Below are 10,000 nucleotides of genomic sequence, written 5' to 3'. Positions count from 1 at the left end.
AGTGAGCTAGGGTGGTGGTGGGGAGCCAGAGTGAGCTAGGGTGGTGGTGGTGAGCCAGAGTGAGCTAGGGTGGTGGTGGTGAGCCAGAGTGAGCTAGGGTGGGGGTGGGGAGCCAGAGTGAGCTAGGGTGGTGGTGGGGGAGCCAGAGTGAGCTAGGGTGGGAGTGGGGAGCCAGAGTGAGCTAGGGTGGTGGTGGTGAGCCAGAGTGAGCTAGGGTGGTGGTGGTGAGCCAGAGTGAGCTAGGGTGGTGGTATGGAGCCAGAGTGAGCTAGGGTGGTGGTGGTGAGCCAGAGTGAGCTAGGGTGGTGGTGGTGAGCCAGAGTGAGCTAGGGTGGTGGTGGTGAGCCAGAGTGAGCTAGGGTGGTGGTGGGGAGCCAGAGTGAGCTAGGGTGGGTGGTGGGGGAGCCAGAGTGAGCTAGGGTGGTGGTGGTGAGCCAGAGTGAGCTAGGGTGGTGGTGGTGAGCCAGAGTGAGCTAGGGTGGTGGTGGGGAGCCAGAGTGAGCTAGGGTGGTGGTGGTGAGCCAGAGTGAGCTAGGGTGGTGGTGGGGGAGCCAGAGTGAGCTAGGGTGGTGGTGGTGAGCCAGAGTGAGCTAGGGTGGGGGTGGGGAGCCAGAGTGAGCTAGGGTGGTGGTGGTAAGCCAGAGTGAGCTAGGGTGGGGGTGGGGAGCCAGAGTGAGCTAGGGTGGTGGTGGGGAGCCAGAGTGAGCTAGGGTGGTGGTGGGGAGCCAGAGTGAGCTAGGGTGGGGGTGGGGAGCCAGAGTGAGCTAGGGTGGGGGGCCAGAGTGAGCTAGGGTGGGGGTGGAGTCATCTACCCATTATCTACCCTCCTCGTCTCCTCCTCAATATCCCTACCCCCCCCCCCCCACTCCCTATCCTTTCATTTCACCCTTTCTCTTCCTCTCCCGTCAACCCCTATCCTCCAACAGCCTATTTTCATGTATTTATATACCCAATTACATTGATTGTAACCATGATATATATGTGCTTCAGCCTACAGTTTAGACCTATTGTCTTGTGTATGACCCACTGTCCTGCGTGACAGTGAATACCAGCATTATCCTCACTTTAATAAGACTATCAAAATCCTCAGATTAGGCAAAATTGTAATTAATTTTGTCAATAAAGTTGTTAATAATAATAATTTATATACCCTTAAATCTAGGGATCTTGAGGTTATCTTGAGATGATTTCGGGGCTTTAGTGTCCACGCGGCCCGGTCCTCGACCAGGCCTCCACCCCCAGGAAGCAGCCCGTGACAGCTGACTAACACCCAGGTACCTATTTTACTGCTAGGTAACAGGGGCATTCAGGGTGAAAGAAACTCTGCCCATTTGTTTCTGCCTCGTGCGGGAATCGAACCCGCGCCACAGAATTACGAGTCCTGCGCGCTATCCACCAGGCTACGAGGCCACACATGGGGTCAGCCATCTTTCACATATTATGTGGGAGACTGAGTCACACAATGGCCAGCCCCTCTTAATAGGACCTATAAGATAGACCCCGGCTAGCCCAACCTCTTGTACTGGATGGTAGAGCCTCGGTCTCCTTTCTTGCAGGTCGGCGTTCAATCCCCGACTGTCCAAGGGGTTGGGCATCATTCATTTCATCCGTCCTACTCGAAATACTTATCCTCATCCCTGACAGCCTGACGGCTGAGTGGCCAACGCTTGGAATTCGTAGTGCTAACAAATGGGCAGAGTTTCTTTCACCCTGATGCAACTATTCACCTAGCAGTAAATAGGTACCTGGGAGTTAGACAGCTGCTACGGGCTGCGTAGGAGGCCTGGTCGAGGACCGGGCCGTGGGGACGCTAAGCCCCGAAATCATCTCAAGATAACCTAGGCCATCTTCGTGATACCTTTCACGGTCATATGTGAAATGTGGCGTGTGAGTACCGTAGAGTTGTTCCTGGAAGAAACATTACTGGGAAAAGGATGAGAAAGCAAAGCAATTAAGAGAGAGAGAGAGAGAGAGAGAGAGAGAGAGAGAGAGAGAGAGAGAGAGAGAGAGAGAGAGAGAGAGAGAGAGAGAGAGAGAGAATTGAGACCCAAATATATGTTTGAGTGCTTCTTGATGGGGGAAGGGGGGGGGGTTAAAGTGGGGGGGTGATGAGTTGAGATGACGTAGAGAAAGAGGAGGAGAGAGATAGAGAGATGAGCTGGATGTTTGAAGAGTGGAAAGAAGAGAGGTGGAAAGAGACCCGAGCACAGCCGGGTATTCCTCCAGTATATATATATATATATATATATATATATATATATATATATATATATATATATATATATATATATATATATATATAACTTTAGAAACACTTTCCCACCGGGAGACTCGAACCCTAGCCAGCACAGAAGCCTTCCAGCAACTGGCATAACAGGTACGCCTTAACCCACTCCACCATCTGCTCAGACCCTTAAAAGAGATGGCAATTTCAGAGTATTTATACACTCCAAAGACTACCACCTCCCAAGAGCCAGTTGCCAGTTGCTGGAAGGCTTCTGTGCTGGCTAGGGTTCGAGTCTCCTGGTGGGAAAGTGTTTCTAAAGTTGTATACTTCACTCTCGTGTTTAGGAGAGTTGTGCCTATATATATATATATATATATATATATATATATATATATATATATATATATATATATATATATATATATATATATATATATATATATACACACATATATATTAACCGATATTTTAACAAATATTAAAGTCATTAATATATGAAAGCTTCATTTCCAGATCACCAACATGACAAAATATGTTTATTTAATTATTCATTCAAATTTAAACACTGAGAACCACATCAAAATTGACATAAAATATTGTATATATGTGTTTTGTTAGGGAGTATGTACTTGTATGTGCGTATGTATATGTGCTTACATATGTGTGTGTGTGTGCTTGTAGGGTGAGAGTGGTGGTATTCTTTCAATATTCTCTAGTCTATTGCTACTACATTGGATCTTACATTCATTTGTTGTGTTTTGAAAGTTGAGGATGGAGATGGAGTCTAGGAATTCTGATTCTATTTTTTTTAATCCTGTTTATTGCCAATTCTCGTTCGTGTTTCTATTTTCTCATCTATTCGTTTTCATTCTGTTTCTCATACTAATTTATGTTGTTTAGTCTAATCTTTTTCATTCCATTTCTTTCAATTTGCAAACAATTGTCCTTGTTTGTCTTTGTCTATGTCACTTGATGTCTAGCAACTTATTAAATTCCTGCAACTGTTGAAATTGTAAGTAATTAGACCAGTGGCATGTGAAGAAAATCAATCAGGTTATGCAATAGGATCGAACATTCGTCCCTGAACTCCAATCCAAGAGATATATTATTTTAATTGCGACACTCTACGATGTCGAATTGGTGACATTCGACATTCGTAGAGTGACGAATCGATTTTTGGCCAGAATAAAAAATTAATCTACAAATTAATTAATTAAAAATTAATCAATTAATTAATTAATTAACTAAAAAATTAATCAATGTAATATACAATAACACCTTTATTAACGGGGTGTATTTTAATTTTTGGCGTCTCATTTAAAGACACTTTTTGACATAAAATTTCGATATGACAATTTTAGTCAATGTTCATTGAGGTAATTGATTTAATATTCACATATGATTTATATAAATTACGGTAAGGTGTATTCAAAGGCTTTAGTAATGTGTGATTTTGTTTGTGGTATCTTGCAGGTAGTGTCATTGACAGACGACAGTGTCATTGACAGACGACAGTGTCATTGACAGACGACAGTGTCATTGACAGACGACAGTGTCATTGACAGACGACAGTGTCATTGACAGACGACAGTGTCATTGACAGACGACAGTGTCATTGACAGACGGAAGTGTCATTGACAGACGGAAGTGTCATTGACAGACGGAAGTGTCATTGACAGACGGAAGTGTCATTGACAGACGGAAGTGTCATTGACAGACGGAAGTGTCATTGACAGACGGTGTGCGAGGTGTTGGGATCCGGTAGACAGCTAAACCGTGAGTGTGCCAATGTTATAGTCTTTCATTTGTATATTTTCTGTCAACAGCAGGACACTGGTGGTTATCTTGAGGTTATCTTGAGATGATTTCGGGGCTTTAGTGTCCCCGCGGCCCGGTCCTCGACCAGGCCTCCACCCCCAGGAAGCAGCCCGTGACAGCTGACTAACACCCAGGTACCTATTTACTGCTAGGTAACAGGGGCATTCAGAGTGAAAGAAACTTTGCCCATTTGTTTCTGCCTCGTGTGGGAATCGAACCCGCGCCACAGAATTACGAGTCCTGCGCGCTATCCACCAGGCTACGAGGCCCCCCAAGCGTGGTGAGAGACAACTCTAATATTGTGTAGCAGTGAACAACGAACCAAATACCCGCCAAACACACACCGAAACTACGACGTTGGTGCAACGTTCGAACAAGTTTTAACACCTAACCAGTTATAACAACCAATATAGCAAGTTGTAACAACGTTCTAATACGTCATAAACACGTTAAGCCAAGATGTAACAACTTTATTACAAGTTGTAACAAGCGGAAAATAGAGACAGTTTCGGTTTGTGTTTCCAGGGATAGATTTCAATTGAGATTTAACCTTGCAGAAGTTGTCGAATATATTGGACGTAACTTACTGGAGCCAACACACTTACTCACGAGACACACTCATCCAGCACTTAAGTGAGACAGTAATGAGGAGCACTTAGGTGGGCTAGCCAGGGACTTAAGGCTCCTGCGGGAGTATTCCTGCATACATTATATGAGCCTCTGGTTGTAAATTAAAAAACCATGACAGAACATTTTGGGTGTATTATATGTTCGACCCAAGCGTGAGGAAATTGAGTATAAGCTCGACCTAAGTATGAGGAAATTGAGTATAAGTTCGACCCATATGGGGACAAGGAGCTGGGATATGAGGACAAGGAGCTGGGATATGAGGACAAGGAGCTGGGATATGAGGACAAGGATTTGAGATAGGATGGCGAGAAGGAATAATGCCTAACTACTTGAACCACTCAGCTCATTGTCGATGTCTCCAAGTGTTCTGCTTTACCTTCTAGATGTATTTGTTCCAATGAACACGTCACTAAGTTTGCTAACCCAATATTGTTTGCCTTACCTCCAGTCCATTAGTTGATTGACACTCCACCTGTTGCTGCTGCTGGTGGACTCACACTTGTGTGTGGGGGTGGGTGTGTGTGTGTGGGTGTGTGTGTGTGTGTGTGTGTGTGTGTGTACTCACCTAATTGTACTCACCTAATTGTGCTTGCGGGGGTTGAGCTCTGGCTCTTTGGTCCCGCCTCTCAACCGTCAATCAACTGGTGTACAGATTCCTGAGCCTATTGGGCTCTATCATATCTACATTTGAAACTGTGAATGGAGTCAGCCTCCACCACATCACTTCCTAATGCATTCCATTTGCTAACTACTCTGACACTGAAAAAGTTCTTTCTAACGTCTCTGTGGCTCATTTGGGTACTCAGCTTCCACCTGTGTCCCCTTGTTCGCGTCCCACCAGTGTTGAAAAGTTCGTCCTTGTTTACCCGGTCGATTCCCCTGAGGATTTTGTAGGTTGTGATCATGTCCCCCCTTACTCTTCTGTCTTCCAGTGTCGTGAGGTGCATTTCCCGCAGCCTTTCCTCATAACTCATGCCTCTTAGTTCTGGGACTAGTCTAGTAGCATACCTTTGGACTTTTTCCAGCTTCGTCTTGTGCTTGACAAGGTACGGGCTCCATGCTGGGGCCGCATACTCCAGGATTGGTCTTACATATGTGGTGTACAAGATTCTGAATGATTCCTTACACAGGTTCCTGAACGCCGTTCTGATGTTAGCCAGCCTCGCATATGCCGCAGACGTTATTCTCTTTATGTGGGCTTCAGGAGACAGGTTTGGTGTGATATCAACTCCTAGATCTTTCTCTCTGTCTGTTTCATTAAGTACTTCATCTCCTATTCTGTATCCTGTGCCTGGCCTCCTGTTTCCACTGCCTAGTTTCATTACTTTGCATTTACTCGGGTTGAACTTCAACAGCCATTTGTTGGACCATTCACTCAGTCTATCCAGGTCATCTTGTAGCCTCCTACTATCATCCTCTGTTTCAATCCTCCTCATAATTTTTGCATCGTCGGCAAACATTGAGAGGAACGAATCTATACCCTCTGGGAGATCATTTACATATACCAGAAACAGTATAGGTCCGAGGACTGACCCCTGCGGGACTCCACTTGTGACGTCTCGCCAATCTGAGACTTCACCCCTCACACAGACTCGTTGTCTCCTGTTGCTTAGGTATTCCTCTATCCACCGGAGTACCTTCCCTCTCACTCCAGCCTGCATCTCCAACTTTCGCACTAGCCTCTTGTGTGGCACTGTATCAAAGGCTTTCTGACAATCCAAAAATATGCAGTCTGCCCACCCTTCTCTTTCTTGCCTTATTTTTGTTGCCTGGTCGTAGAATTCAAGTAACCCTGTGAGGCAGGACCTGCCATCCCTGAACCCATGTTGATGCTGTGTTACAAAGTTCCTTCGCTCCAGATGCTCCACTAGTTTTTTTCGCACAATCTTCTCCATCAGCTTGCATGGTATGCAGGTTAGGGACACTGGCCTGTAGTTCAGTGCCTCCTGTCTATCCCCTTTCTTGTATATCGGGACTACGTTAGCTGCTTTCCAAATATCTGGCAGTTCCCCTGTTGCCAGTGATTTGTTATACACTATGGAGAGTGGTAGGCTCAGTTCTCTTGCTCCTTCCTTTAGAACCCAAGGGGAGATTCCATCTGGGCCTATAGCCTTCGTCACGTCCAACTCTAGTAAACACTTCCTTACTTCCCCACTGGTAATCTCAAACTCTTCCAGTGGTTCCTGGTTAGCTATTCCCTCACTTACCTCTGGAATTTCTCCTTGTTCTAAGGTGAAGACCTCCTGGAATTTCTTATTCAATTCCTCACACACTTCCTTGTCATTTGTAGTGAATCCTTCCGCCCCTATCCTTAATCTCATAACCTGTTCCTTTACTGTTGTTTTTCTCCTAATGTGGCTATGCAACAATTTAGGCTGAGTCTTTGCCTTGCTTGCGATGTCATTTTCGTATTGTCTTTCTGCCTCTCTTCTCATCCTGACATATTCATTCCTGGCATTCTGGTATCTTTCTCTGCTCTCCAGTGTCCTGTTATTCCTATAGTTTCTCCATGCCCTTTTACTTTGCTGCTTAGCTAGCCTACATCTTTGATTAAACCATGGGTTTCTCATCTTCATTTCTCTGTTTTCCTTTTGGACTGGGACAAACTTGTTTGCTGCGTCCTTGCACTTCTGCGTGATGTAATCCATCATATCTTGGGCCGTCTTACCCCTGAGCTCTGTTTCCCATGCTATATCTGTTAGGAATTTTCTTATCCCCTCATAGTTTCCCTTTCGGTATGCTAACCTTTTGGTTTCGGTATCCCTCCTCGAGTTCAATAACCCTTCTTCAATCAAGTACTCAAACACCAGTACACTGTGGTCGCTCATTCCTACTGGGTCCTCAAAACCGATTTCTCTTATGTCGGAGTCGTTCAGAGTGAAGACTAGGTCGAGTCTCGCTGGTTCATCATTGCCTCTCATCCTTGTGGGTTCTCCGACATGCTGCGTTAAAAAGTTGCTTGTCACCACCTGCAATAGTTTGGCTCTCCACGTATCCTCGCCTCCATGCGGTTCCTTGTTCTCCCAGTCAATCTTTCCGTGATTGAAGTCGCCCATGATGAGCAGGTGGGATCTATTTCTACAGGCAGCAGAGGCTGCCCTCTCAATTATAGTGTTAACTGCCTTGTTGTTGTTTTCATACTCTTGACTGGGTCTCCTGTCATTTGGTGGAGGGTTGTATATTACTGCTACTACTATTCTTGGTCCTCCCATTGTTATGGTGCCTGCTATGTAGTCTCTGAACTCCTCACAGCCCGGGATGGCCATCTCCTTAAAACTCCATTCCCTTCTCATGAGTAGGGCCACTCCGCCTCCTCCTCTACCTTCCCTCTCTTTCCTTATTACTGTATACTCCTGTGTGTGCGTGCGTGTGTGCGTGTGTGTGTGTGCGTGTGTGTGCGTGCGTGTGTGTGTGTGTGTGTACTCACCTATATGTACTCACCTATATGTGCTTGCAGGATCGAGCATTGACTCTTGGATCCCGCCTTTCTAGCTATCGGTTGTTTACAGCAATGACTCCTGTCCCATTTCCCTATCATACCTGGTTTTAAAATTATGAATAGTATTTGCTTCCACAACCTGTTCCTGAAGTGCATTTCATTTCCCCACTACTCTCACGCTAAAAGAAAACTTCCTAACATCTCTGTGACTCATCTGAGTTTCAAGCTTCCATCCATGTCCTCTCGTTCTGTTACTATTCCGTGTGAACATTTCGTCTATGTCCACTCTGTCAATCCCTCTGAGTATCTTATACGTTCCTATCATGTCCCCCCTCTCCCTTCTTCTTTCTAGTGTCGTAAGGCACAGTTCCCTCAGGCGCTCCTCATACCCCATCCCTCGTAGCTCTGGGACGAGTCTCGTTGCAAACCTCTGAACCTTTTCCAGTTTCATTATATGCTTCTTCAGATGGGGACTCCATGATGAGGCGGCATACTCTAAGACTGGCCTCACGTAGGCAGTGTAAAGCGCCCTAAATGCCTCCTTACTTAGGTTTCTGAATGATGTTCTAACTTTTGCCAGTGTAGAGTACGCTGCTGTCGTTATCCTATTAATATGTGCCTCAAGAGATAGATTAGGTGTTACGTCCACCCCCAGGTCTCTTTCACGCGTCGTTACAGGTAGGCTGTTCCCCTTCATTGTGTACTGTCCCTTTGGTCTCCTATCTCCTAGTCCCATTTCCATAACTTTACATTTGCTCGTGTTGAATTCTAGTAGCCATTTCTCTGACCATCTCTGCAATCTGTTCAGGTCCTCTTGGAGGATCCTGCAATCCTCATCTGTCACAACTCTTCTCATCAACTTTGCATCATCCGCAAACATCGACATGTAGGACTCTACGCCTGTAAACATGTCGTTAACATATACAAGAAATAGAATTGGTCCCAGCACCGATCCTTGTGGTATTCCACTTGTTACTGTTCGCCAGTCCGACTTCTCGCCCCTTACCGTAACTCTTTGGCTCCTTCCTGTTTGTGCGTGTGTGTGTGTGCGTGCGTGCGTGTGTGTGTGTGTGTGTGTGTGTGTGTTTGTGTGTGTGTTTGTGTGTGTGTGTGTGTGTGTGTGTGTGTGTATTAACCTAGTTGTATTCACCTAGTTGTGTTTGCGGGGGTTGAGCTTTGGCTCTTTGGTCCCGCCTCTCAACCGTCAATCAACTGGTGTACAGGTTCCTGAGCCTACTGGGCTCTATCATATCTACACTTGAAACTGTGTATGGAGTCAGCCTCCACCACATCACTGCCTAGTGCATTCCATTTATTAACTACTCTGACGCTGAAAAAAAATTCTTTCTAACGTCTCTGTGGCTCATCTGGGTACTAAGTTTCCACCTGTGTCCCCTTGTTCGTGTTCCACCCGTGCTGAAGAGTTTGTCTTTGTCCACCCTGTCAATTCCCCTGAGAATTTTGTAGGTGGTTATCATGTCTCCCCTTACTCTTCTGTTTTCCCGGGATGTGAGGTTCAGCTCCTTTAGCCTTTCCTCGTAGCTCATTCCTCTCAGTTCCGGGACCAGTCTGCTGGCATACCGCTGAATCTTCTCTAACTTTGTCTTGTGTTTAACAAGGTATGGACTCAAGGCTGGAGCTGCATACTTCTAGATTGGTCTTACATTAAGTGGTATACAGGGTCTTGAACGATTCCTTACACAAGTTTCTAAAGACACTTCTTATGTTGGCCAGTCTAGCATATGCCGCTGATGATATCCTTTTGATGTGGGCCTCTGGGGACAGGTTCGGTGTGATATCAACCCCCAGATCCTTCTCTCTATTTGACTTTTTGCAGGATTTCACCTCCCAGATGGTACCTGGGGTTCAGCCTCCTGCTCCCTTCG

The 10,000-nt window shown here is 45.8% G+C and overlaps 1 protein-coding gene across 3 annotated transcripts in view; it reads left to right on the top strand.

The window, feature by feature from the left end:
• The window catches only part of LOC123774910 (allatostatin-A receptor), a 395,408-nt gene that overhangs the window by 28,394 nt on the left and 357,014 nt on the right, over window positions 1–10,000 (top strand). Inside the window, exon 1 of one of the 3 annotated variants that reach the window (XM_069316607.1) lies at window positions 3,852–4,003. The exons of the other annotated variants lie outside the window; for them this stretch is intronic. The gene's annotated coding sequence lies outside the window, so the exon portion shown is untranslated. Of the gene's footprint in view, window positions 1–3,851; window positions 4,004–10,000 lie in introns of those variants that run through there. 3 annotated transcript variants of the gene reach the window in all.

The sequence above is a fragment of the Procambarus clarkii genome, chromosome 84, assembly GCF_040958095.1.
Source record: "Procambarus clarkii isolate CNS0578487 chromosome 84, FALCON_Pclarkii_2.0, whole genome shotgun sequence".
Classification (NCBI taxonomy): Eukaryota; Metazoa; Arthropoda; class Malacostraca; order Decapoda; family Cambaridae; genus Procambarus; species Procambarus clarkii.
The sequence above is the reverse complement of the archived record's forward strand: the minus strand, read 5'-3'. Positions and strand labels throughout refer to the sequence as shown.